This window comes from Sciurus carolinensis, chromosome 2 (assembly GCF_902686445.1).
Source record: "Sciurus carolinensis chromosome 2, mSciCar1.2, whole genome shotgun sequence".
Classification (NCBI taxonomy): Eukaryota; Metazoa; Chordata; class Mammalia; order Rodentia; family Sciuridae; genus Sciurus; species Sciurus carolinensis.
This window is the reverse complement of record NC_062214.1, coordinates 197280839-197287752: the sequence shown is the minus strand read 5'-3', so window position 1 is coordinate 197287752 and position 6914 is coordinate 197280839. Positions and strand designations below refer to the sequence as shown.

The window sequence follows — 6914 nt, the reverse complement described above, 5'->3', positions numbered from 1 at the left end:
CGCCTCTCTCAGTTGCTCCTGCCCAGGGAGGTGGCCCCGCTTCCCATCATTCCAGGCACGGATCACCCTTGTAAGTAACTCAGTGTGGTCCCAGGCTTCCCACCCCCCAACCCCTCCACAACTGCAGGGCAGACCTGGGTCTGTGTTTGTGTCACTCAGGACATGTCTGGAGGCTCAGAAAGCCCCTGTGGAGAGAAGCAAGGAATATAGAAAACAGGATTCAGTGCAGAGGGGGAAGGGCAGCCCACTCTGCTGGCTCAGGGTAAATGAAATCCATCCAGTCCACCTGGGGTCAGTTGGGCCCCCAAGACTCTGAATAGCTGGAGCCAAAAAGCTGAAGGGCCAAAGCCAGAGCAGGTCCAGCCTCAGACCAGGATGTGCCCAGGGGCTCTGGCATGGTCACTGTGCTTCTTGCTGCTCACCATCCCCCTCTTGGGTAAGCTCCACGTCTGAGATGACCCTGGTAGTACCAAGTCACCACCCCCCAGACCTTCTTCCTGTAGGGTCTAGCTTTTCTCCAAACTAAAGAGGATGTGCTGATGGCCAGGCTCAGAACCAGGAGGGTACCTGCCACCCATCACACTGTGGCCAGCGGCATGGACCAATGGGTATGGGAAGAAGGAGACCGTGCAAGCTGGGCACAGGATCCCTCAGGGTGAACCCAGAAGAGGAGATTAGCCCTCAGGCCCCAAGAGGTCCAGCTGCAGAGAGCTCTCAGGCCACTGAAATCAGTGTCTGCATGCAGGTGGGGAGTTCAGGATTTCAGAGGGGCCTTGCTCCAAGCCTGCTGGAAGTCCAGCCTCGGCACAGAAACCTGAGGAAGAGAAAGGAGCAGGCATGTGAGTCCTTCCCTGGCCCCTAGGGCACCAAACGAAGGACCCACTCCAGGCTGGTGGTGAGTCACTAAGAAGGCTGGAGGGGTAAGGTGGTCCTGCCAGAGCTGGCAAGGTGCTTGGAGGTGGGAGGCCCCCAGAGCAGGACAGAGAACTTCAAGAGTCAGATCCTTGGTTCTGATTAAAACACTGCCCTGACCCCATGTGCCACCTGTAAAATGGGTCCATCAGTCCACACCCCGCAAGGCCAGGGACCCAAGACGGGGCGGGGATCCCACTGTGTGGGGCACTTTTCTAGGTAAGGCTGGGATTTGAAGAGCAGCGCTGCGATAGGGTTCAAAGTCCCCACTCACGCTCTCCAGGGGGAGGGGAGCGCAGTAGGCGCGGAGCCGCTCACGGCTGGCACCCTCCCTGCGCTTGAGCCCGGGTCCCCAGGCCACTGGGGTGCGAACGAGTGGGTGGAGCGAGGCGGCACGGCCCTCGGCAGGAGCACAGCGGAGCCTTGATGCGACCCGAGCAAGGGCCTGGGTTCGCCCACAGTCCCAACCCGACTCTACCGGCCTCTGAGTCCGGGAGTCCGAACCGTCCTCCCGGACGCGGGATACCCGCCTTGCCCGGGGAGTGCGCGGGGAGTGGACAGAGGCCAGCCCGGGAATGGGGTCCCGGTCAACGTCATCTGTGGGTGGGGCTTCCTGTAGTTTATGATTTTTTTTCTGTTTCTTCCAGCGAGCGTATTGCTGTTGGGGATGGCGCGGTGCACAGCGTGGAGGCTCCGCGTCCATTGCCCAGACCCGGTCGCCGAGGCTGGGCCACTCCGAGTCCTTGCGAGGCTGGACACCCGGCTGGGGCCTGCGGGCCTGAGCGGCCAGCAGCAGTCAGGCCCTCCCTCCCTGGCCCCGAACCCGGGCCGGCCGCTGGAGGAGGAGCCTCTCGGATTTCTTCCCGCCTTGTTCCCGGCAGCTCTGCGCAGATGTCCTCCCGCGGGGCCTCCTGGGGCGCGTTTCAGGGGCCCGTGGCCGTCTAGGGGTAAGAACCGCGGGGCGAGGCGCCACCACCTCCTGGTCCTGCTCAGGGAGCACCTGGCCAGGATGCGGAGTTCCAGGGGCGGGGCGAAGAGTCTGGGCCCCTCTTGCGCTCCCGGTCCCCGGCTGACCAGGCCTCCTTTCTGCCTCCCAGGCCCTCCACGGGGAGAAATTATTTGCCTCCTGTTAAAATGGAGGAAACCGAGGCCCAGAGAGGTCAGGTCACTTTGTCAAGTTCAGCAGTCGGGTTTTGAGCGGAACCTTGAAGCTGGACGTTTGGGAAAGGGAAGATGGCAGTTTGCAGGGGCGCAGCTGGAGCAAAGGAATGGAGGTGGCCCTCGGATGCAGGGGCTGCAGAGGGAGGTGGAGGCAGAGAGCAAGGCTGGGCTGGAGGATGAGGGCCCAGGACACAGGATGCATCTGGGCAAGGTCAGTGGAGGCTTAGCTGGGCTTCCGAGAATTCATCGGTCAGATCCAACAAGGGGGAGAAGCAATGGGGTTGTCCAGTGTTTGCTGGAGAAAAAAAAAAAAAAAAATCAGTAGAATGAAAAGAAATAAAAATGTCTGAATTATTCCAATTCAAGTAATCTCACTTGTGTGTTATCTATAGACCAATCCAAAAGTTTCAGATTATACCAGTCTCACTGATACTGTGATTCATTTTCTCTATCTTTCCTATGCAAGAATTTTACAATTTTGATTTTCCTGTTTTTCTTAGGGAGACGTGACTCCATTGGCACAACAAACTTTTTATTCCTGCTTCAAAAAAAAAAAATCTCCCCCCCTACCCCCACCCCCACCCCCCCCCCACCCCCCCCCCACCCCCGCACTCGCAGTAGAACTCACTGAGTGCTACATCCCCAGTCCTTTTGTTAAAGACACTCTCCCTAAGTAGAAGGGGCTAACTTGGGATCCTCCTGCCTGAGCTTCCCCAGTCTCTGGGATTCCAGGCCTGTGCCACAGTGCCTGGCTTGCTGCAGAGATTCTAAGGCTGGTCAGGAAGGGCAGAGAGAACCATGGAGTAGGGGGACAGCCTTGACTGGGGCCTACAGTATCTGAGTGCTGGACATGTTTATTCTAGGGAAAACCAGATGTCTGCATTTGCTGGGGAATGGGCTGGATCTTGCAGACTGCTCTGCACAAATCCCTCATCTGCACTCTGAGACGTTTGGAAATGGTTTGAGAGGCCTGGTGGGCTCCTTGGAAGAGGAGCCAGCATCTGGCAGTGTGCTAGTCTGGCCCATGGAGGGCAGCCTGAGTTGCTCCATGGAGCCAAGTGTCTCCTGGAGCAGCAGGGGCTGAGGGCAGAGGACAGTAGGCAGGGTGCTGGGCAGGGTGCTGGGCAGGGTGCTGGGCAAACAGGTTGGACAGGAGCCCTCTAGGTGGGGCTCCTGACTTGCCACCTCTGCCTCATGTAGGAGGCCACATCTGGGCATTGGCCTCTGTGGGTCTGGGGTGGCCCTGGCCCACTGAGGACGTAGAGTGCAGCCGCAGCCAGGCCCAGGCCCTATCCCACCTAGCCACCCAAACAAATCTCTATCCCCTCCGCCTAGCCCTTGAGCCCATTCCACCTCAGCAGCACCCTGTGCCCTGTGTCCTTGCCCAGACAGGCTGCTGGCGGGAGGAGGGCCCACACCACTCCCCCACCTTCTCTCCTTCCTCCCCTCACCCCACCTTTGGCTTCCCTACCCCCCAGCTGCCTACTCAGCCTTTCTTGTCCACTCTTGGCCACAGAGCCCTCTTCTGCCCAATTGGAATCCCTGTCTCCTGGGGTGAGCTCCTCTCCCTGGGGGTCCTCAAAACCTCCTTTGTACGTGGTGCAAGCCTGTAATCCCAGCAGCTGGGGAGGCTGAGGCAGGAGGATCCTGAGTTCAAAGTCAGCCTCAGCAAAAGGGAGGCGCTAAGCAACTAAGTGAAACCCTGTCTCTAATGAAATAAAAATTAGGGCTGGGGATGTGGCTCAGTAGTCAAGTGCCCCTGAGTTCAATCCCTGGAACCCTGACCTCTCCCCCCGCCCAAAAAAAAAACCCTCCTTTGCTCCCACCCCTGCTCACAGGGCTGATTCTGAGCCCACCTCCTCCTGAACTTCAGATCCAAATATTGCGCCTGTGAGACACACACCACACACACACACACACACACACACACACACACCCAGGTCTGGCAGGCCCCTCAGGTGCAGCCTGCCCAGCCCAGCTTCCTCCTTGGGGTCAAACCCATGTGGATTGGAATCCTGCCAGCCCCAGGTCTTGGGGGCGCAGGATGTGAGAATAGGCTGCTTTTCCCTTGTGCCTGATGAAACAGGGGTAGTATCAGAGTGACCTCCAGGCAGTGGGGAGGGGTCACATAGAGTTCCCCGTGTGACCTGGAGAAAAGGTCTCTGATGGCTGTGCTTCTAAGCCCTCACCTAGCTCCACCAGGATTGTTGAGGGGAGGTGGTAGGAGGCGGTCTCCACGAAGGCTAGAATCCTGCCTCCACTGCTCCTCCTCAGGTGTGGCTGGGGAGGCTGACCATGAGTAGAAGAAGTGGTGGGCTTTCTTTTGACTTTAGGTTAAAAGATACTGACTTCTGTCTAGGGTGCCATGACCCCTCCACTATCTTGCTCTTTTACTCCGGGAGAGCCAGATGCACACCCAGCAGCCCAGGGAGAGGTCCACATGGCCAGAGCCTGGGGCCACCCTCAGCCATGTGGATGTGCTTATAAGCAGATCCCCCCAAGGGGAGCCACAGAAGGCTGCCTGGATTAAGTGGGTCAAGTGTCTTCTGGTTCCTGATCTGCCCCGTAATAAATGAGATAGTAAATGTTTCATTTTCAGCTGCTGAGTTTTGGAGTGATTGATCATGCAGCAATAGATGCCTAAGGTAGAAATCGATTAAAAAGCCACACTTGAAGCATTTTGATTTAAATGTGTAGGAATTGAAAACCTCTGCTGGTGCTTCCACTGTCTTTCCCTGCATGCTGGGAGGTGGGCTTTGAGACTCCATGACAGCAGAGTCTTTGGTGGCCTGCTTCCACTTCTTCAGATGCAGAATTTGAGAACTAAAGAGAGGAATCCATGCTCAGGAGCCTCTGGGATTGTGTATGCCTCCCCATCTTTACAACCATCTCCCCTGTACCTAATTCTATAGGATTTTCTTTTTCTTCCTAGTACTGGAGATTGAACTCAGGGTCACTCTGCCACTGAGCTACATCCCCAGCCCTTTTTATTTGTTCATTTTGAGACAGGTTCTTGCTAAATTGCCCAGGCTGGCCTGGAATTTAAAATCCTTCTGCCTTAGCCTCTGGAGTGGTGGGATTTCAGCCCTGTGCCACTGTGCCCGGCTTCAGTAGCAATTTGTTGGTTGGTTGGTACTGGAGATTTAACCCATGGGTGCTTTACCTCGAGCTGAATCTCCAGTCCTGTTTGCTTTTTTTTTTTTTTTTTTTTTTGAGACAGGTTCTCACTAAGTTGCCTAGGGCCTCACTAAGTTGTGAAGGCTGGCCTTGAATTTATGATTCTCCTGCCTGAGTCTCCTGAGTCACTGGGATTACCTGCATGTGTTACCACTTCCAGCTCTTCAATGGCAATTTTTTAAAAAATATTTTTTTAGATGTTGATAGACCTTTATTTTATTCATTTATTTATATGTGGTACTGAGAATCGAACCCAGTGCCTCACACATGTTAGGCAAGCACTCTACCACTGAGCCACAACCCTAGCCCCCTTCAATGGCAATTTTTAAACTAACTTACTTTTAATAAATCTTTCCAAAATATCAACCTAGGGGGAAAGCAACTCTGTCTTTTTGCACTCGTTTTGGCAGCTTGCATAGTATTTAATGAAGGCACTCATTAATGTGTTTAACAGGTATAACGAGATGCAGGGGCTGGGGTTGTGGCTCAGTGATAGAGCGCTTGCTTAGCATGTGTGAGGCACTGGGTTCGATTCTCAGCACCACATATAAATAAATAAAATAAAGGTATTAAAAGAGAGAGAGAGAGAAAGAGAGAGCTTGGGAACGAAGCATGTGGCCCTCAAGGGGTGGGACTGAGCTCAGGGAAGTCTTGAAGCAGCCCCAGTCAGTGGGGAGATAGGGGGAGCTCCCAGGTTCCAGGAACTCCTGGGTCGGTAGCATGGCCCTGGTCTGGATGTGTGTGTGTGACCTCCAGAGAGGGTCCGGAGCAAGACCGGATGCTTGGGGAGGGTGGGAGGCGTGTGATGCAGCAGCTGACTCAGTGCCACTGTGTCAAGGAAACACCCCCTGTGCTAATCACCTGTGGGTGCTGCGGTCTTTCCAAAGGCCTAAATCTAGAGGATGTTTCCGTCAAATTGCTCCCCATTTGCCTCCGTATTCCACTAGTCACCAAGTCTCCAAGGCTATGCCTCCCACTTGTCCGAGTCCCTTTCTTCCTCCCAGAAGCCCCTTCCTCGCCAGCTCAGGAGACTGCCCTGGGCTCTTCCACGCCCTCCCTGCCCCCTGCTCCCCTGGACCTGGGGCTCTGGGTCTACCAGCCCGGCACACTTATCTGCCCTGAGTGTCCCTGTCATCCCAGTTGTCTCGGCTACAAAATGGGGTAACAAGCAACGCTGGCCAGGCTTGCCCTTGGCTTAATGGTGGGAGGGTGAGATGGCGGAGATGAAAGGCCTGGAGAGCACAGCGGGCTTCGCGAAGGGCTGGGTGCTCACTGTGATCACCATGATCCCGTCTTGGTCCTCACCACTCCGAAGTCAGAGGTTTAGAGTTGTAGGATGGCCATTAAGAAACGCTAAAGGTGCCAGCTCCAGGCCCAGCTGGTGGGGGGGGTGCTTGCCCAGCATGGGCGAGGCCTGGGTTCAACCCCAGCTCCCCGGAAGGAGAGTGCCAAAACCCTCTGGGTACTTCCCCAGAGCCCCAGGGAGGGCGGGAGGAGCGGGGAGACCCCATGGGTCAGGCAGCGGAGGAGGAAGCCTGCTGCCCACTTTTTCTCCTTCCCCAGTGGTGGGCACTGTGCCAGGGCCTGCAGTGCTTTTAGGGGTCACTAAAATTCTTCAATTTCTCTTAAAATCAGAAAAACTGAAATGAACTTTTAGGGTGAAG

General features: G+C 55.7%; 1 long non-coding RNA gene across 1 annotated transcript; it reads left to right on the top strand.

Moving 5' to 3' along the window:
• Nucleotides 1-2391, top strand: LOC124977464 (uncharacterized). Its single transcript, XR_007107189.1, has 3 exons — nucleotides 1-70; nucleotides 746-895; nucleotides 1560-2391. It is a non-coding gene; the product is annotated as an uncharacterized LOC124977464 (long non-coding RNA).
• Nucleotides 2392-6914: the final 4523 nt, after the last annotated feature.